Source organism: Maylandia zebra, linkage group LG3, assembly GCF_041146795.1.
Source record: "Maylandia zebra isolate NMK-2024a linkage group LG3, Mzebra_GT3a, whole genome shotgun sequence".
NCBI classification, from domain to species: domain Eukaryota; kingdom Metazoa; phylum Chordata; class Actinopteri; order Cichliformes; family Cichlidae; genus Maylandia; species Maylandia zebra.
The window spans coordinates 41,317,414-41,339,049 of NC_135169.1; positions in this window are offsets into that span (position 1 = coordinate 41,317,414).

The following is a 21,636-nucleotide window of genomic DNA, read 5'->3' on the forward strand; positions in this document are numbered from 1 at the left end:
TCAATATCAAGATGAAGAGACGCGAGCCACTCCCTTTCTCTGGAGCGCAGATACAAATCTCTTCCCTCTTTTACTTTGTCTGGGTCTCTCACACTCAGCTGGTGAGGGACCCGCGAGAGCCCCAAACCACCACTCAGCCTGTCTTCATGTCTCCTCCATCCACGCACCCCTTTCTTTCACTTGCTCTCTCCAGCTCATCATCTTCCCCTCTCCTAATCGCATTGCTCATTTTTCCATTGACGAGTGAGTATGAGAAAGGGGGGGGGGAGAAAAAAAAGCATCACAAACTTTCTAAATCCCATTGACCTACTTCGCCAGACATTTCACTGGGAATTCATGTTAGTGCAAAAGAGTTAGAAGAAGAAATGTTTTCTCACTTCCCCCCCTCATCTCTCTTTCAGCTGGAAGCCATTTTCCTCGCGTCCCGTATTTGATCCTGCGTGAGCACTAGCAGCACATTATACAAGTGGATAAACGCCTTACTGTGGCATAACCGGCGGTTTGGAGCCCTGTCACCACTTTTGACAGTGGCGTAAGTAGCGTGACATCGAAGTTATGAAAAAGCGCCTTTTGGAAGGCCTCGTCTGCGATTGATGAATTTGGCGGCGGAGACGAGATTGAGGGGGATGAATGCTGCTAGGCCTGGAAGACAGGAAGTGGAATTATGACAGACCCATACAGAGAACTGAAGCAGGGAGATGAAGAGAGAATAGAAAGAGAGAGAGAGAGAAAAGGCAATTCAACTCATTTCTTTTAAGCCCCTCCCTGAGGGACTGGAGATGACCCTGCTAACGTCTGTCAAAATTCTGACTCCCTTGAGTGCGATGGCGCTGCATGATGGGAGGGGGTTCGCAGACCTGCCTGAAAAATTGAAAGCTCTTAGAATATTCAGCTAACCCTGTGCGCTCAGCTGGGGGTGGGGATGGGTGTATGTGTGTGTGTGTGTGGTGGGTAAACCCAGCGGTGGTGGCAAGAGAGACCCCCCACCCCCCCATGTGCGTGGTGGCCAATGAGCCGAGTACCTTGTCTCGTGGGAACAGTTGTGGGAGTAAGAACAGAATATAAGCGAGAAAGAAAAAGAGACAATTTATAGAACCTTTAGAACCAAAGTGAATATAGTTCTCAGGCATGGATCCAAGCCGGGAGACTAACAATGTGGATGTAACCTCGTGCTCCCAATATGCAAACATGATGTCATCAACAAAGAAAGAGTCAAAAACTCCTCCGCCCGAAATCTCTTTGAAACTTAATGGACAAAAAATGAAATAAAATAAGAACCAACAGGTCTTACCTGTCAGAAACTATTGAAATGAGTACAAGGGGAAACATATTAAGCTTCATTCAACATTTAATTTGGCATTTCATGTCCTATGTTACTCAACGATCTGAAGAACTATTTTGGGATTATACAACCTGGATCTTATTTTCATAGTTTGGCTGTATTATCATTCACTTTATTACTGATTGCCTTTACCGAGTGTGTTGCTTAGATCTGGAAACACACTGACATATAAAAAAACCCCCAAAACAATCCATCCTGATCTCACAGACCCAGCCTTAATTTTCTGATTACCCCAGCTTGCACTATGTAATGGTTCTGGTTCTTGATCTTTGACACCTGTCAAATCGGTCTCAAAACACCATGCAAAACATCACCAATCACAAAGCTTTGAACTGACTGACAAAAACAGGACATTACAAGTGAGGAGTAAATTTAAGTGAGAACTCGAGAGACGCTGCACTCTCATACCGTAGAAGAAGTTGACATTTTCTTTGTGGGATTTAAAGAATATGATGGGCAAATGCAGCTATAACGATATCCAAACTTTGGTTTAGAGGATCCCTTGTTTACCCCTGGCTAAGCTGCTGGCTTGTTTGCGGTCTGACAGTTTGGTGACTAGCAGCCGTGAGAACTTGAAAAGAAATCCCTTTATTTCCTGAAACAACAAGTGGTTCTTTTAACAAAAAAAAAAAAAGGCGAGAAGATGAGGAGAGAGCATAGGCACGGGGTGCTGAGCAACAGTGTGCATGGACTAATTAACTCTAAGTGTTGTACGACATGCTCCCTTCTCACCCGTGTTGTCACTCAGGGTTTGAGTGGCACTAATGAGAGAATTATCTAGCCTCGGACCCTGGTAATGCATTCAAATGAACACCAGCTGACCTGACCTATGAGATGGCTTTTTAATCTCACCACTTAATACCAATCAGACCTGCTTTCTCATGTGCCCACACTGGGAGGGCCCTCTGCTCCAAAACGCTGCCATCCACTTTTTTTTTTCTCCCCCCACTGTTGATCTAAGGGAAAGTGTTAATTGTCTTGGATGACTCGAGGGCCTCTGTTGATATTATGCAGAGAACCTCAGGTGTGCAGGATAAAACAGGTGGATAGGGCTTCTAAAGTGTTTGCCGGGCATCAGAATGAAAGTGGCGACGTGCACGCATGCAAGTGTGTGCGTGTAAGCCCCTTATCACGAGAACCCAGTTGAGGATTAAGAAGGTTAATAAGGTCATGAGTTTGCAACAGAAGTCTGCGACTTACAATAGAGCCTTGGCATTGTTGGATTACCATAATCATCATCCATTGGTGCCCAAACCTGTGACTCAATTGTTGTGCTCACTGTGTTTCCAGATGCAATACAGATGTTCCGCAGGGGTGGGGGGGAGTGGGGGGTCTGGGGGAATTTAATAATTACCTGCTGGTATTACCAATTTAAGCATTTATACTTGAGCAAATAAGCCTGTGTTTCTAATTGGATCAAAGTATTTTCAGTTTGTTGTCTAGCGAGCTTAACGGCGACGGTGTGTTTCAGCCAGACAGCTCTGAACTTGTGGGCAACATGAGCAATAAGCCCTTTCAAGTGTTTGGGCTGTAGCCGTTTTTGTTTTGCCAAGTGCTCGAGGTAACAAATAGCAGATCAGCCAGAGTTCAAGGCTGCTTGTGAAATGGTTGGTGCGTTTCAATGCCTTTTGGGGAGGCTTTTATTGTTATAAATCTTGTGGCGTGCTCGGAACGTGTACGTTCGAGTGAGTCTGCCGGTGTGTGTGTGTGCCGGGGAGTCTTAACTCAAGCATGGGTGAGACGTATATGCTCGCGTAAACCTTGCAAACTTTCAAACAGAAGAGCACGCTATCGGTCCGCACCCGCCCCACCCGCAACCCGCCACCCGCAGGAGCAGCAGAAGTGTGTTGAGACAGGAAAGAAAAAAATATCGATGAGACTTATATACAAAGCTTTTCCACCTCCCTCTTGTCATGAGAATCTATATTTTTTTGTACTGTTCAAAAGCATTCAGGATTTGCCTGAATGAGGGGCAATTAAAAGGGATTTAATAGGATTTTCTTATTGCCGATTCAAGGAGGCGATTCTGATGCGTTCTCTTTTATTTTAAGCAACTCGCCTCAGCTATGTTTATTTCTAAGTTGTACTATTAACTGGGGACTAAGCCCTTTGGAGAGTGCTGCTATCTTGAAAGAAGACCACAGTAATGAGTAGATTGGAAGCCTATAATCATTAAACTCATTCATTTTCCTTATTGTATATGAATATTACATTACCCTGATTTCAGCTAGTTTGAATCAGTTCCCTCTGTGTGTGTGTGTGCGCGTGTGTGTGTGTGTGTGTGTGTGTGTGTGTGTGTGTGTGTGTGTGTGTGTGCGTGTGATAGCACTCATTGTCAGAATATTGCGGGTGAAAAACAGTAATTCACGCAGGCCCACTTATAGTACACGCGGCGTTCAATTACATGTTACCAGGTTGGGAGCATTGTGCGGCATGTCTTTACATCATCAGTTGTCACCTAATTGTGCAGCAGAAAATAAAGATCTGCTGGTGTAATGTGTCATGCATGTGTGTGGCAGAGTTCCAGCTTTTTGTCTCTCTATCTCAGCCCACAGGCCCATTGTCATGCAGGCGCCCAGGTAACAGGTCCAGTCGTCACTCATCCGCCTGACGGCCGCCGCTATCTGCCCTGACGCTGACTGATGATGGGAGTGTGGGATGGGAGAGTGTGTATGTGTTACACAGTGTGTTACACCAAAGGGGGTAGCAGGCAGGCAGTGAAGGAGGCGCGCTAGATACCACCCTGGCTGAGGGCGGTGTTCGAAGCAAGCGAGCGCCGCTGCATTCACTGACCTTGCCCATGAGTAATACTGGAGCTAGTGGGCACGAGGAAAGCGGCGTCGGTGAGATGGATCAGTTGTCACATGGGTAGTGTGACACTGGAAGAAAAAAGTCGCAATTGGGTGGACGGCGCGGTTTAGCTGTGTGTCATGGCGGGCTAATAAAAAAAAGATGCGAGCAGAGAATTGGAAGAATTACTCTCAAACAGAGGTTGTCAAGCTGTGGTGAGGATTTTCACTGGGGGCGAGTTGAGGGATAGCGAGAGGCTGGAAGCTGAATTAATCTGCTTTATCTTGGAAGTATAAAAAAGCAGGAGCGCTTCCACACTAGCGAGGCTGACAAAACCCAAAATCAAATTAAATGTTAAGCAGAATGGACCAATTTTTGTAAAAGTAATATGAGGCAAAACAAGCGATTCAAAGTAAGATCATGAAAAAGTCTATTTTTGCTCTGGGATTCACTGTCAGAGTAGGAACACTTCACTCTTGTGTGTCCACTACACCTGAGCTTACATCACTTACACTGTACCGATATTTGTACATGTCGATACCACTGGCATTAAACTTTGGCACACACATTTTTTTCTGCTTTTAAAGGGCAACATGACAAAAACGTTGGAGAGCAGGGCTCTAAAACAAAAGACATTCTTCTTCTAGGTCAATTACGTAGTACTTCAAAAGTACCAAACTAGTTTTGAGTGATGTGACTGTTCTATGGTAACCCAAATGAGCGCTGTTACTTTGTCAAGTCAATGATTAAAAGCTATAGGTCATACACTATGCATGTATACACACAGAGAACAATCTCACCAGAGTGGAAAAACAGAGTAAAAACAAAGCAGCTAAATACAGGAGTAGATTTACGCAGTCTTGAATTCTGAGTGTCATCTCGTGTGTTCCACTTATGAATTTATGTATACTGTACATGCAGATTCATGCGCAAGTGGACTATAAATATGCGCGCGGGTGTGTGTTTTCATGCGTCTGGCGTCCGGGAAGATCAATTTGTCCCCATCGATGTTGTCTTGCCCTCTACACGTGAAGCGAATGGAGGGGGGAGGGGGAGGAGGGTGCGACGAGAGTGGGGCGAGTGGCGCGCGCTAAATGGATGCGATGCAAATGGCACCAGAGGACATAGGAATCAATTTACCTTATTGAAACAAATGAGAGCAGCTCAGCCCTTGCCATAGCGTGCCTTCTTTTTTTTTCTTTTTTTTTTTGGCTGCCCCCATTGTTATTGTAATTAACTCGCCCAACCCAAATCTCAGACCCTCCCTTTCGCAAACATATCCAACCCCCCTAAACAACCTGGCTTGGGTTCCCTTTTACCATAATGAAAAAGCCTTTGAGGTGCGCAGGTAAAAATGTAGGCGCTGTAATGGTGATTCATAGCCCCGGGTGACATGCTAAAAGGCATGGGAGATCTGCCGAGGAAAGCATTTAGGAAAAGGGTATTCCACGTACTAGCGCCAACACCCCCACTTCAGCACAACCCTACAATAACTGTAAGTCATTGTAGGTTTATGAACTCCCTCTCTCTCTACATTCACACAATCCCAATAACCAAAATGGACTTTGTGAACCACTGGAATGACCTTGGAGGTAAGTAGCCAACGTGCTGCCTATTTCATAAAGTGAAGTGTGATATCCAGTTGAAAATTTTCCATTCTTTCATTTAACATTAGGCCACATTGATGACTGAGCTGTAATTCAGCGGTGTGGCATGGGCATTGTGCAGGGGTCTTGGGGGATGGATCAATAGTAAGAAAGAGCGATGGGGTCATGGTGGAATCAATTCCCCTGGACAAACGACCTCCAGCTGCCACCTGCACCTTCCGAGCCACCTGACACCTGAGGCGATCTTTACTGGAATGTCCTCTGCTGAAATGCCACAGGACCACGGGTTGCTGAGCAGTCACTCATGCAGGGCTCCCAAATCAAGTGGTGTATGCAAACTGGGTCTGCTTGTCATCCGCGGTGAAAGGCCCTGGCTCAGCGTTACTACATAAACAAAACCCATGCACCTGAGAATGTCAATTACCTCCCGCCTGCCCCTCTGGACGGCCCGCGTTTGATGGCCAAATTGGGATTAATTTGGGGAAGATGGGGGCCAGTGTAGAGGTGACACTGTCATTACACTTCAAAAAGGGAGAGACAGAGGTGCCTGTGGCATGGAGAACAGGAGCAGTGGGCCGGCTTGATTGTTCCCCCATTGCCCCGCACGCCATTTTGCATAAGCTGCAAAAGGCGCTGATGAAAACAAGTGGCGGTTTCAGGTCGGAAGCAGACACCCAGAAAATGAGCTTTCCTCCCCCCTTTCTCTCCTTACCCTTCTGCTGGGCCACATAATTCAGAAGAGCGAGCTTGTGGAAATGTCATCGTGTGGTGGCGATGGAGCAAGCAGTGTGACAGGACGCTGTAACGCCTCCTGGGCTGGGGCCCTGGCCACGCTTGCTACGCCCGAGTCGGCCTGACCTTGCAGGTGCTGATATATGCAGCCACGTTGGCGTCAACAAACGGACAATGGGCGCCTTGTCTTTGCGGAAGGTTCTAGCCGTGGCCAGCGCAACTTTTCCTTCTGCTTTGGGTTCATGGTGAGGTGGTGCATATTTCAAAGAGAGGCTGTATATGTTTATTCGCTTGAGGATATAGATTTCTTTCCCTTTTTTCCCTCCTCCTTTTCTTTTTTGAATAGAGGTCAATTCCCCACTGTGCATTCTCTTTTATGCACCCACTCCCTATTCTTCATTCATCTTACCTGCTGACACATCTGACAACACGCTGCTGTATTATCATCTACCAACCCGCAGCTCTATACCCTCCACAACAACGCGGGGCCGCCTCGACTCCTCCACCCTTTCTCTTTCTCCTTTAGAAAACTGATTATAAATGGTCAATTTGAAAATAGACTGGAAAGTCCCCAAGGCTGCTTGCCTTGTCAAATTGAAAAGGGACAAGGACAAGTCAGTCGACTTTCTCACTGTCCGCTGTCCTGATGTTTCCGAGGTGGGTGTACGGGAGGGAACATAACAAATTCCCCCCATGCGGCGAGCAAGGCGATGGCGAAGGATGGCGCGAGGGAGGGTGGGGCGGCAGCGAGCTGAGGATCTTTAACATCTAGCCCTCAGCATTTATATCACAAGTCTCCACAAAGACTCTATGGATCACTCCAGTGGGCTGGTGTTGGCAGTATCAGGTAAAGCCATAGGCTGTCAGGGAGTATGCGCTTTTCATATTTCACCGCAGACAGCCTCCCCTTCTCCCGGCCTCACTCACAGCAGCCTTTTGAGGATAATATCTTCAAATCTCTCCTTGCCATGCTGAGAGGCTATTTTTAAATAGATATTTATTTCATTTTCTCAATTTTTCTTCCCTCCCTCCCGTCTGTCCTACAGGTATAGCTTTGCTGCCTTGTGACCAGTAGAGAAATCGACCCAGAACGGAGAAATGCTGGTGGCGTGAAGGTAGTTCTGTCAACACCTATCTACTTTGTCTTTCTCCATTTTCCTCTTCCATATAAACAGAGCTAAAAAAACAGAAGAAGAAAGAAATAAGAAAGAAAAAAGAAATAAGGCACCGAACATTAACTTAAAAAAAAATTGGCCTTGGTGCATCATCCCACTATGCTGAGGTCTCATCTCATCAACAGACAGAGTGAATAAATGCTTGATTTTATGAGTCTTTCTGTGATCTGCAGTGACTTTTTATGTTAACAATAAAGTCCCTTTTTGATTAATCACACCGAGATGGAAAGCACCCTTTGATATAGCCGAGATGTCCATTGCAGCACGATTCATCAGAGGAGACCTTGCAATCAGATGGGACGTGTGCCTTTTTCCCCCCACCACGTATCCCCTCTCTCCTCAGAATACATTAGAGGAGTGTGAGCGACGGAATCATCAGATACCAGGAGGTGAATTGAAGTGGTCATGAACCTAGTGTCAAACTCAAATAGCTGAATGGCAATAGATAAAACAAACAAGGAACGTGAACTGCTTGCAGAGGGAGGCGGGGAGCCGTGTGTCGCACTGTTGAAAACTTTTACAGATAAGGCCCGCTAGCCCTGCATTGCAATTGGGCTTTTATCGAGCATGACCCATGCTGAAAATGTAACATATGACCCCAAATTTATGTATTCCATGAACTTTCTCCCCGCGTAGCATGGCAGTTATATTTCATGTTCAGCTGGGAACTGCTCTGCTTTCCCCCTGGGAGCACAGTCCTCTTGATCCACTGCAGAAAAAAAAAGGTAACTGGAAATTTGCGGGCTGTGACTTTCCCTTTCGAATAAATGCTACTATGTTACCACGCTTCGTGTTGAATATTGCTCGGGCAGAATACTCAGTAAAGCATGTCCAGTCAAAAGCATTTTGCTCACTTCCTTTTATATCGTTCAAGATGGGCTTCGCAAATTGACAGCCTCTCTGTCTGTAGCAATATTACTTTCATGTTTACCATTCCAGTAAAAGAATGTTAGATAACAAGACACTATGACCCAAAGCTTTAGTATACTCTCTCCTCGGACGTATTCCCCAACGATTGTCTCTTGCGCAGTAAGCACATTTAAAGTTGTTGTCTGTTATCCTTTATCTTATTTCGTCCTTCTAACCGTGGCTAATAGCAGTTTTTCCTATCTTCCTCTATTTCTGTGCTAAGCTGGGTCTTAGAGCTGGCCCTCCGTTTTACAGAGAGCCAGAAACTGCTTGGGTAAGCACAGGAAGGATTCCTCGGTTGCTACTTCAGGTAGTCCCCTCCCTCCCTTTAGCTGAGATATCTATCCCAGGCCCTTATTATCACCAAACAAGCACTTTTTGATGATGATAAGTAATAGCCACATCTCTATGTGTAGGACTCACTTCTCAGGGGAGTAAGGAGAGCACGCTGGTCATTTTTCTTGCCTGTTTGGCGTCCAGCAATCCCAGGGAAAATAGAGGCTGCGTAGAGGGGGGTGATTCTGTGTTTGTGCAGCACTATTCACAGCTGAAGGAATAGCAAAATACTGGATGAGAGAAATGCTTTTTACTATTATTTGTGATTTAACAGCTTTGGGGGGGGGGGGGGAGAACAAAACAAAAACAGCCTTACAATTTTGATTACAGGATGTTATATCTTCCTCCAAAAATCCAAAATGTCAAAAATCCATAAATATAAAGTTAAACATTAATAAGTAGGAAGTGCCCAAAGCTCCACATTAAATAGTTAATAATAGATAACACTACAATTATCATGACAGATCTCCAACAACATTGTTTGTCTGGAGCAAAACTGATAGAAAAGAAACACATCACAACTGAGGTGACTTGATTTTCACTCCTTCTTGATTTTACTGTATTTTCCATGAGGGCAAATAAGAAGGCAATGCTTGCCCAATAAAAATCCAAAATAAAGATTAATTAAAACCAGAGTGAAAGTAATTAAGCTTCTTTCAGTTTCAAGAAGTAAAGTTTCTTGCCCATTTGCACCTATCTTTTAAATTACTGCCCTCTTCTGGCCACAGTTGGCGATTGTCTCTGGAAATGAGGTGGGGTTTCTTCTTTACTTGCCTGTTTTTGTAAAAGCCACCATAGGATACAGATGTAGCTGCTAGAAAGTGACTCACTGGTCTGCCTACTAGTATTTTGAAGCCTTGAGTTGTTTTGGCCATTTTGGAGGCAGAAGGGACAATACTTGGACAAGAGTGTAGAATGCCAAGTTAAGCTAGCCTGGCTAATTACCGTATGGGAGCATTGTACAGACACAGATATCTTCTAATTAGTGCTAATCCGGTTGTTCAGTCTGACGTCACTAGCCGTGTCTGGGTCTAAACTCCGCTGCAGGTCCATATATCAAACGATCACTATGGGATTACTGAGAGTTGAAAAACTGTCTAAAGTCTTTCATCTTTAATAAAATGATCAGCGTTCTGCTCTACCAGGTGTAACAATTGAGTTTAACATCCAGGCATCCATGAAAACGGAATTTATGACATTTAACGGAGTTAGAAGTTAGCAGGGAGTTAGCTCGCTAGCTTCTATCTAAATACAATATAGCATGTCCTGACTGTGGGGTTTTGGAAACAAATTAAAACGTACAGCTCTGCTATCACTTCCAGCATAAATGAAGACAGAAAACTAAACAGCAGTGACGTTTGTAGGGTTACTGAAGTTGGGCTAGCTGGTATATAATGATGTGCTACGTGACCGCTAGCGACACAGCTATGTTAGCATAATATAAACAAGCTAACTTTTTTCCCACTCGATAAAAGTTAACATGAGTGTTCTCGGTGGTCAGGAACAAATGTAATCGCATGGCAGGATGCTGTAAAAGGACCAAACTTCAGCCAGGAGAACAACTGAGATAATCCATCCACAGTACGAGGTTAGTCATTCATATACTGCTACATGGGCTGGGCTGTAGTTACATCGTAAGGTTTTAAAAACTGAGCTTAAATAAATGATTAGCGGTAATAAAAGCCGAGGGAGGTCAACAGTGATCACTGACTGTTTTAGGAGCTTTTTGAGATCAAATAGAAGAAAATACATAACATTAAACATGTTAACAACACAAAAGCCATATTAAACGCAGACTACTTTAGACCCGGAAGTAGGATTCGTCGCGTCATCACTGAACAACCGGATAATGTAGCTCAGGAGGTAGAGCAGGTCATCTCCTGTTTAAAAGGTTGGTCGTTCAATCGCTGGCTACCCCAGAGTGCATGCCAAATATCCTTGGGAAAGATACTAACCCCAAGTTGCTCTCCGATGCGTCCATCGGAGTATAAGTGTGTGAATGTTGAAAGCACTCACAAGCATGTTGTATGAAGTGTGTTCCAGTAGATTAGAAAAGCACTGTATAAGAATGAGTCCGTTCCATTTAATAAATAATGCTTAGATTTTGCTCACTGGAAAAAGTGGAGTTAAGACTAGTACACAGGAAATCATATTATTTGTAGGAAAAGTTCAATAAAACACTCTTAAAAGTACAAATCCAATAAACACAGTTGGTCTGGTGTAGTGACTCAGTACAGCTGTTTGTAATCATGTATCATTAAAAATGCCACACCCTTAATCACACATAAATTTAAGCATTAGTACAATTTAAACAGGTGAATTATATAAAAAATCCCATTAATGTAGTTGCCATGAAGTTAGCTATCCGGTCGTTAAGTCTGACGTCACTAGCCGTGTCTGGGCCTAAACTCCGCTGCAGGTCCATATATCAAACGATCACTATGGCATTACTGAGTTGAAAAACTGTCTAAAGTCTTTCATCTTTAATAAAATGATCAGCGTTCTGCTCTACCAGGTGTAACAATTGGGTTTAACATCCAGGCATCCATGAAAACGGAATTTATGACATTTAACGGAGTTAGAAGTTAACAGGAAGTTAGCTCGCTAGCTTCTATCTAAATACAATATAGCATGTCCTGACTGCGGGGTTCTGGAAACAAATTAAAACGTACAGCTCTGTTATCACTTCCAACATAAATGAAGACAGAAAACTAAACAGCAGTGACGTTTGTAGGGTTACTGAAGTTGGGCTAGCTGCTATATAATGATGTGCTACGTGACCGCTATAGCTATGTTAGCATAATATAAACAAGCTAACTTTTTTTCCACTCGATAAAAGTTAACGTGAGTGTTCTCGGTGGTCAGGAACAAATGTAATCGCATGGCAGGATGCTGTAAAAGGACCAAACTTCAGCCAGGAGAACAACTGAGATAATCCATCCACAATACGAGGATAGTCATTCATATACTGCTGCATGGGCTGGGCTGTAGTTACATCCTAAGGTTTTAAAAACTGAGCTTAAATAAATGATTAGCGGTAATAAAAGCCGAGGGAGGTCAACAGTGATCACTGATTGTTTTAGGAGCTTTTTGAGATTAAATAGAAGAAAATACATAACATTAAACATGTTAACAACACAAAAGCCATATTAAACGCAGACTACTTTAGGCCCGGAAGTAGGATTCGTCACGTCATCACTTAACGGCCGGATTGGGAGCAAAGCAATGTTTTGTATCTTTCTGCTGTCATTTTTTGATATTTTAACATGGCTATGGGAATTGACTTGCTATCAAACTATATTCAAGTGGCAATTTTAAGAACTGCAGTTTTTTGTCCCGAAGCTTGCTGCTCGATCCTGATACAAGTCCTGTAGCCAGCAGCAGTATAATTAAGTGACTGCGGTGGTCGAGGGAGAGACTGATCTGCTGTGGATGAAAGTGGAAACAAAGCGGACACAAACATCGTCTTGGGCCTCACAGATGTGCTCGACAGTTGCCTGTCAAAATGCGTAGACCAATTTGAATGCACAGCAGGGGGACTCCCTTCCTCTCAATTTGGTGTGCATCTTGTTTATTTCATGCTTTAAAGCTGCATCTCATTGCCAACCACACCGACATAATTCAGATGGAAGCGAGAAAGAGAGTCTGATGTTATAGTCTGCTAAAGGAGAAAAGTGGGGAAAAGGGTGACCGTGAGAGGGAGAAAGAAAAGGGGACAATCAAAGTCATACACAGAGGAACTGAAACTTATGAAAAGAAGCTGAATAGGGTTATAGTATTAAGCAATATACAGTACATGAGATAAAAGATTAAGGCTTACCCTGCCAAACAACTGTTCAGAGTTGAAGGGTTAGGTTTTGTGTAAAAGATGCTCCTTTGTCCGTTTGCCCACTTTGGCTTTGGGAGTGGTCTGCCAACTATGCCACTCAACAGAAGTGGTTTTCAAAGCAGGTATTCAGACCAGCATATGGACAGCTTTGTCCTCAAGCCAAAAGAACCTTTGGAGGGAGATGAGTATTTCTAAGAAGAAGCTGTTGCTTTTACGCATCCCATTTGGAAGCAAGTCAGCAATTTAAAATCACAGGTAGTGAGAGGCCTTTGGCCAGCCGTATACTACAAACCCGATTAATAAAAAAAATACATGCACCGTTATGTGATTGCAGTAATGTTTATGCCTGTGCATTCAGTTTTTAAGGCAGTTTTTTTCACAGTGGTCTGTTAAGAGTGTGGTCACATGAAAGTGGAGACTCTCCCTCATCCTGGTGGCTGTCACACTGAATCCCAGAGCTACGACTGAACAGCATGACCTTTGGCTCTGCCTTTTAGTGCATTGATCCACCGGACACTTTAGTCCAAGATGGGCTCCTTCGTCTTGCTTGCTCCCACCCTGCTCACCTGAGCACTTGGTGACCACCTGGGCCCTAGCCCTCTGGCAGCTCTGTGCATGGCCCTGTTGAAAATATTGCTTTTAAAAATTGCCTTAAATAATGATGGGGGAAAAAAGGAACGGCGGCTTTTCTTCCAAACCAGATGCACGGGGTTATGCTTTCTAATTTTAGATAGTGTTAATTGCAGCCCTCTCAAGTGTCCTCACTGCCACCTTTGACAAAAGCACCATTCATAGTCAGGGCAGCCAGGCGGACTGGCAGGGTGCCCACTTTGCCAGTTGTTGCTGACATCTCCTTGGCAGCGCCAGGCTGGCACTAGTTGAAGTGTCTGCTGATGCCGCCTTCCCAATAAGAATACATTTACTTCCTATTCTATATGTACTAGTTGATAGTATTTGAAATATACTGTCAACTGGATATGTAAATAATGTAGCCTATGGAGGATTGCAGAAACAAGCTGCATTTATGATTTAAGATACATGCTGTAATTTCTAGATAAGGTTGGTCAAGTCACAGCTGGTAGAAGACAAAAATGGAACAGATCCCATGTAGTACATAAACCTCTTTGGCTGTCTTGATCTAAGTGAGGGCATTTTGTCACTTTAAGGCCTGGGAGTTCACCTCTGAGCCGGGCCTCGTAAACATGCTCCCTGCAAAAGCAATAGAGGCGCGGCACGTGCAGCGCAAAGCAATTCAGCATTCTAACGCCCTGTCACTGGGCTCACATTTCAACCATTCTTTATTCTCCGCCACAGTTACAGCAGGGTGTAAATTGCACAGGGCTGTAATTAATCCATGTCAGGTCAGAGACGAAGAAGAAGGAAAAACGAAGGGAAACGAGCTGAAGTATGAGGTGCCTTTGATGATAGCACCCCTCTTCCCATCCCGCTCCACTTCATGCTACACACACGGCTGTGGTACATTGTTTTGCATTCATGAAGGAAATCTGGAACCCCCAAGGAGCCGGGGTCCTCCTACAGTACTTTCATGTTTCTAAAGCCTGCTAAAGCTCCATTTGTCCCATTGTGCTCTTTCTCCAATATAGAACAGAAGCGGCCTTTTAGTGTGGGTGGAACAAAATATTTATATATCTGTATTCACTCTATAGCTTGCTGGGCTCATATAGTATATGGCCACAGTATAACCTTAATTTCAACTGGGGTAATCAAATCATGAGTGTAGAAATAACTGAAATTAAAATGTGTGATCCAAATAAATTTTTTTAAAGCTGTTAAGAATCTGCTGCCCTGCTACAAAAAGTTAAGTTTGGAGAATAAAAGTGTCTACAGCCAATTTTCAGGTGTAATGGAGGTGAAACGTTCATTACCTTCCTATCTTTGGTTGATATAATGGCTGCCACTGTTCCTGAGCAGTTGCTGGTTGACTTTTCTCAGCTTCAAACCAGGAATTTTTAGGCACAATTAACTGTCATGTTAATTTTGTATTGTCTGTCTCCGACGTTAAACTTGTTGTTTCATTATTATTAGCCAGTCTGCAGGCTGCTACCTTAATGATAGTGGCTAATGCTGGTAAACGCTAATAGCTAGCGTGAACGTGTGCAACGGCTAGTGTAACAACCCTTATTGGGTTATAGCACTATTGGGGGGGGGGGGGGGGGGGGGGGTTTGCCCTACTACTGTAATAGTTGTGGGACTCTCCTAGTGGGTGTGTGTTTTTAGCGGTAGCCATTCCATGCTGCTCGTGTTACATTCTCAGGAAAAACCGTACTGTTGTAACGGGCTGGCGCCGGCAATACCGATCTCCGCGCATGTATGCATGCACGAGTACAGCCCTGGAGACCTGGCTCGTAAGGTGTAATGTTGCTGACAGCGAATAAAGGTCTGTTGTTTGATTTAACCAACTGGTTTCGAGTTATCCGCCTAACCTCCATACCACACGCTCGCTGAACCTGCTAGCCGCTCCTTCCTCGCCAGACTGCTGTTACAAAGATGCTAATAGCTAGCGTGAACGTGTGCAACGCCTAGGTTAACATTTATGATTATAAATCTGTTTACTACTTCGGCCTAACAAAATTCTTTATAAAGACTGGGGTGTCAGTTTTTAAGGTGCATCGCCAAGGTTGCTGTGTTACTGTTCATGTGTTCATCTGCTAATGACTCCCTGTCTTCTGCGGTCCTGCATTAAGTTGTGCGAAAGCGCCTTTTTGGTGTCCATACAGTAATAAATGAGTATCTAATCCGATCATTTTTCCCATCATTTTTCCTATTGATTGGTTTCTGAGTATCTATTTTTTTCCTGACAACCCCACTAGGTATACCTGTATTACATTTAGAATTTTGGTATTGAAAGATACTCCAAGTACCAGTTCTGGTGATGCCCCCAGTAGAAGCATTTACTAATGTGATAGGCACATATAAGTTAAATATCTTTGTCTTTTTCAGCCCTATTTGTGGCTCTTGGGAGTTATTGGTTTAATCAGGCAGAAAGTTTTATGCAGCCGTTTGTTTCATAACTACATTCCCCTAAAGCATCCTAATAATTGTGATGATACCTTCTATGACATTAGCAGATGGACATTTTTAGCTTCATGAATACTGATATGCTCTATGGACTGTTTGTTGGTTTGGTATTAAATTTGGCAAATATATTCGCATTGCCCCAAAGGGTGAATCTATAATCATTTTAGTGATCCTCTGATTTGTCCTGTAGTGCCACCAGCAGCTCATTTGAAATTTGTCATTGTGAGTCAATGAACAGCAACATTTTTGGACTTATTTGCTACTATGCAGCTTTGGCCTCACCTGCGTGATAGTGTGTGTGTCTCGTAATCTTTTCATAAACTCTTTATAATTATATAAAGAGTTTATATTATAATATTGCTCATAGAAGAAAATTCTGAAGCATCTATGGGGTTTCCTAGGCCATTCACTGCTGATTGAGATTGTGCATTCAGCATGGCTGGCCCATACATTTTAATCAATAAAACCTTCAGGTATGAAAAGAATCTATATGATGCTGTAACTACCTGAATCAGAGATCTGACACGAGACTTATGCAGCCTGCGAATGAATAGAGTTAAGTAACCCTAAAGTGCCTCGTCTTCTCTCACACTTCTTTCTCCCCTCAGAGCTTCACAAGTTTTGCTTCATTATTACTTCTGCTGAACATCTCTTTCGTGAACAGAGAGATGAACAGGGGGAGGAATTAAAGTCGGTCCAGGGGAGAAAATGAGCGAAGCAACCGCAGCGTGGAAACTTTTTTCAGGCTTCATTTAAACTTAGAGCAGAATGTGTTTCACCCCAGACTCTCAAAGGATGAGGGATTTTGGGTTTCACTTTCTGGCCTGCTGCTCATTTAGGCCTTATTAATCTAATTACTTGCCCAATTGTACATATTTAACGTCGCCCCGGTCCTTTCCCAACTCTCCTATAAGAAAATGCCCCATGAACTCAGTTGGTTATACCTTTATAAGAAAAATTGCTGAAGCTTGCAGATAGTAAAAGGGAAGCTAAATGGCTGCAATTCATCACACGATTACACCAATTATATTGCAGGAATTTGGACGGGCTCAGATCACAGACCTCTCCGTCTGGGATTCCTGGCAGCCAATCCCATGTGCACACGAGTCTGAGTTACTAAGGCCCATTTATCTACCTTTGGGGAAGTCTGAGCCAATATCAATTCCCTGACTATGATTCCCCATCATCTGCTTCAGCCGGTTGGTGACACTAGCCGTTTACACATAGGTTATTAATAGTCTATAAATATTCACTTGATGTTTAGTGGGACTTTGTGGCAGCCATTAGGAAAAGACGTTTGTGTCGGGCAGGGAGCCAGACGGGAGTTTTTTATTTCTTGACGTGACAGCGCAATGGTGTAGCTAACCTTGGGGATGTAGCCTGATGGGGAATTGGACCTTGGTTTGAGGCACTTCTTTTATTCTCTGGCTTTTCATGACCAGTGAGGCAATGAATGATGAGCTGCATGCTTCAGACCTCTTATTCTTATTATCCCAAAACACAAGGTTAGCGAGGGAAGTGCCCCACCCCACTCTCCCTGTGCACAAAAGTCCATCCATTCTTTTGGAAAAACAAATCTATCAAAAACTTAAACAAACATCCCTCTCAAAAATACACAGAGAACTAAATTAAAGTACATTGTGAAAAATGAGTCAGGTGTCTCTTTCTGTATAATTTTCCTCTCTCAATAAGCGAGCAGCAGACAGATCTGCACAAATCCAAATGCAATCAGACAGCTTCCTGGAACATGCACAGCATTGCATACACCTTGCTCACCATGGATTAAATTGCCATTGACAAAGTCTTGTTGCTCGCTCTTTTCTGGATATGATTTGAATTGAATTTGTGCAGGCATTTCTGACACCGAGAGAGGAAGGGAGCGAGGGGGGGGGGGGGGGGGGGGGGGGGGAGAGGAAGAACAGGTGCTGGGAAGGGAAGGGAAAGGTGAGAACAAGAAGACACTGGCGCAATCACAGACTGTGGGAATGAGTAAGAGGAGAGATAAAAGGAAACAAATCAGGAAAGGAGGTTGAGCCGACGAGAGACAGCGACAGAAGAAGAGAAAGGGGTAAAAGAGAAAGTGAGCATGTCTGACTGTTTCACAGGTTAATTCTGATGCATGGAGACAGACAGGAGAATAGATTGGTAGCCTTGGGTGGATAAGGACAGAACCATTCCCCAGAGAGATGGATTAGACAAAGGAGTGGAAATAAATGATCGCAGATTTTAATGGCCTTTTGGCTTGCTGTGCTGTGCCCCACCCCGCATTATCCCCCCCCCCCCCTCCCCTTCCCATTTTCACGTGCGGGGAGTTTTACAGTGATGACATTTTTACATGCCACCTGTCTAGCTTTTGAAGTTTAACTCTCTAAAACAATCATCACCCTCTTCCAGTTACAGATGCGAGGCTCGATGAAATTTGCATCCAAGCATGTAGTACACAAACGTAAACTATACAAATGAGGGTGCTTGTGCAACGGCAACCATTCCGGAGGTGATTTTACAGAGTGAGAAGAGTCTAAAATTTACTTCATTATGCTCTGCTAGAATTTGCACAAAGGAACAAACAGGCAATTGCTACTACAGTCAGGCGTTTCTATGATTTACAACACCGGGTCCTATCGGCTACAATTAGGGCTGCATCAAGAGATGTAACAGAGAGACGTGGCGGTGAATAGAAATAGAAAAACAAAGGTGATTGTTATCCTTCCTTGTTCCCAAAGAGCCTATCAACAGCTGAACCAGGAAACCTATGAGCCAATCGTGTTATTGCACTGACACATGTGGACAGTAGAAGTTCACAGTAGTTTTGGCTGTAGTAAAAAAAAAAGAAACAACGACTGGGAAAAACGTGTCTTTTAAGGCATTTTTACCAGATCCAACTAGTGCTCTTCTACTTTATTTAGAAGACCTTCAAATTAACTGCCCAAATAACCACCTCAAAACCTCTGGCGTAGCAAGACTTGCTGATAATTTATCAAAAGGATAGTAAAGAGTTACATATAGTAAAGTCTTTAGAAACTTTGCTAAATGCGTGTATGCAGTGCTTGATTTTCATAGACAAATGATCGCTAACAATTGTGCTAATTTGCCTTGCCCATGGCTCTAAAACTGTAGTTCACTTTTCAAGGTTGGCTGTTTCAAAGATACAGTATAGCCTTGAACAGAATCTTGACAGGGTTTGCAAAAGTTGTAATAAGACTCACGATGTGACAACTTACACCTCATCAACTAATAGGTATCCACAAAGCAAAACGACTGGGATTCCAACAACGAAGAAAGTCGTGTCATACGAGATTGCTAAAATCTCATGTGGTCTCTAGGCACCTTAAGAGAATGTGGTCTCCTGCATGTCCAACATCTCCATTTCTTTGTCATCTTAGCAAAGCTGCAATAATCAATATTTCCCATACTTGCAATGAGTGAAATATTACAGAGTGTATGATATAGTTGGTTAATAGTTCCTTTGAGCCTGATTCTGTAGTTCAGTTTAAAGCAACAACTTTTTTAGCCTTTTTCTCTTACAGCCCACTATTCCCTACTTTCATTGGTCGTTCTGTTTTATTTATATAGCGCCAAATCACGACAAAATTTGCCATAGGGTGAGGTAAAGACCCGACAATTATACAAAAAAAATCCCCATCAGTCAGACATGACCCTGTGAGAAAGCACCTGGTGACAGTGGGAAGGAAAAACTCCCTTTTAACAGGAAGAAACCTCGTGCAGAACGAGGCTCAGGGAAGGGCGGCCATCTGCTGAAACCGGTTGAGGTTTAGGGGAGGAAGACAGGACAAAAGACACACTGTGGAAGAGAGCCTGAGATTAATAATAACTAATGATTAATTAATTACTACTGCCTTTCACAAACCAGGTAGCACTAGCAAGGCAGCTGATACAGACAAAGTAGAGGAGCATTTTGCACCGTAGCTTCTGAGCCACATATTTCCTCCAGGAAAACACAAGAAGAATAAAAGTAGTGAATTCTGCCCTTTGCCAGGATTCACAACCCAGGATTCATGATGCTGTGCTGTGTCTACCGGCTCACTAAGTCTCCTATTCCACTAACAAGAAAATCATAATAGCTTCTTCTTCTTTTTTTTAAACAGGAAACTACAGTGTGTCAGTGTTTAAAGTGAGTTTTGTGTCCCCAGAAGTGAACTGCACATCTGTTTTTACTGTAATGCGGCCCTTCTTCAGAGGGCACAAACACGGACTGCCGCTTCCACTGCTATTCCCATGCCAAGCCGCAACGGCACACATTAATAGCACGCCTATCGTATTACCCGGCTCCACCTTATCTCTGAATGCAGCACCGCATTAATCTTCACAATTTTAAAATTATATACACATATATGTATGTTTAAAGTACAGGGGAGCCAGCACATAAGTCAGCATAGTTGAGTAATATACTTGGCCATTAGTTTTTATGGAAATATAGCCTTGGGGTTGTGGAATAAAAAATTGGTCTCACTCCTAATTTCTGTTATGATAAGTTCCATACCTGATTGCCTCCATAAGAGGCAGATCTGTCTTCATAAGGCCTTGTGAGGCTCCTGACAACTATTTAGCTCTGCTAATCCATTTGTTTGATTTATTTCTTACAGTATGTGGCTAATGTCTTTTAAAGATCTAGCAGCTACAGGGAGATGAAGAAAAACCAACTGCTGACAGATAGCATCAAATTTTTGAGCGTCTAATCATTCTTGCATATCTTCCTCTGCTCAGAATTCCTTTTGGTTAATAAATGAGATGCCTTGATGAGCACAAGAGATACGGATGCTATTCTGTGCCAGTCGAGACAAGATAGTAATTCTGAGGGTGAGATAAGCATCATCTAAATAATGCAATGCACTACTCAAAATAAATTGATGACATGAAACAAATCACACCACTCCCGCAGCTTAAATTCTCCCAGAGAAGAACACGGAGGAGACAAAACCTTTAAAGAGGAGGATTTAGTAAACTTTTTTTTCCCCATTCCAGCGCTTTTCTCTCTCTCTCTCTTATACCTTTTCCATCACTCTCTGACCTCTAACCTACAGAGTCATTGCTGGGGGACCAGCAGGCCAGAAAGCTGAGGTGAGGGCTGAGATGACCAGGAACATCCGTCACCATCAGACTGACCACAACCAGAACTCGGCCTAGCATACGAGAGGTGACTGTGGTGGCGGCCGTGGAAGTGGGGGAGGGCAAAGAGGGAGAGATAAAGACTGATGGGTAAAGAGCTCCTGCTCCTCTATCATCATTTCACAGGTCTGGGACTGTGAGACAGCAGTCTCTCGCAGTGGGAATCACTGCTAGTTTGGGAATGGATGGGAGATGATAAAAGAAGAAAGGTAGGATGCTACAGGAAAGTGGAATGTAATCAGTTTTGTGGACTGGACTCTGCCACTTAAAGAACTACCGGCCAAAGCCAGCGGGTGAGTTGACAGACTGATTGAAATAGTACACAACAGCATTTGGAAGCACTTGAATTGAAATGTATTTGGAATGCTAAGTTGCAGAGTGAGGCACTGGGCGGCTTCATTCAATTTTTGTGCAAATACATGCAAATATACCCTCGTGAGGGGATACATATACATTGTACACGATGTGAAGACTTGTCTACGAAACATAATGTGGGTAGAATATGAACGTAAGTGAGCGTTCACTTAAATACGCTTCTACATATTAAGAGCACACACAGAAAGGTCCATAAACTCACTGATGCCCACAGTCCCGGGCACGTGCACTCGCACACCTACACACAGATTAGGCTACTGCTGGGACTGAGGAAAATGGCTTTAGGGGACCCATGGCAGCGGCAGTGGTTCCCTGTCTCTGGCTTAGACAGAGCCACGTCGATAACTAATCCTGACCTTTCCCCAGACACCAAAT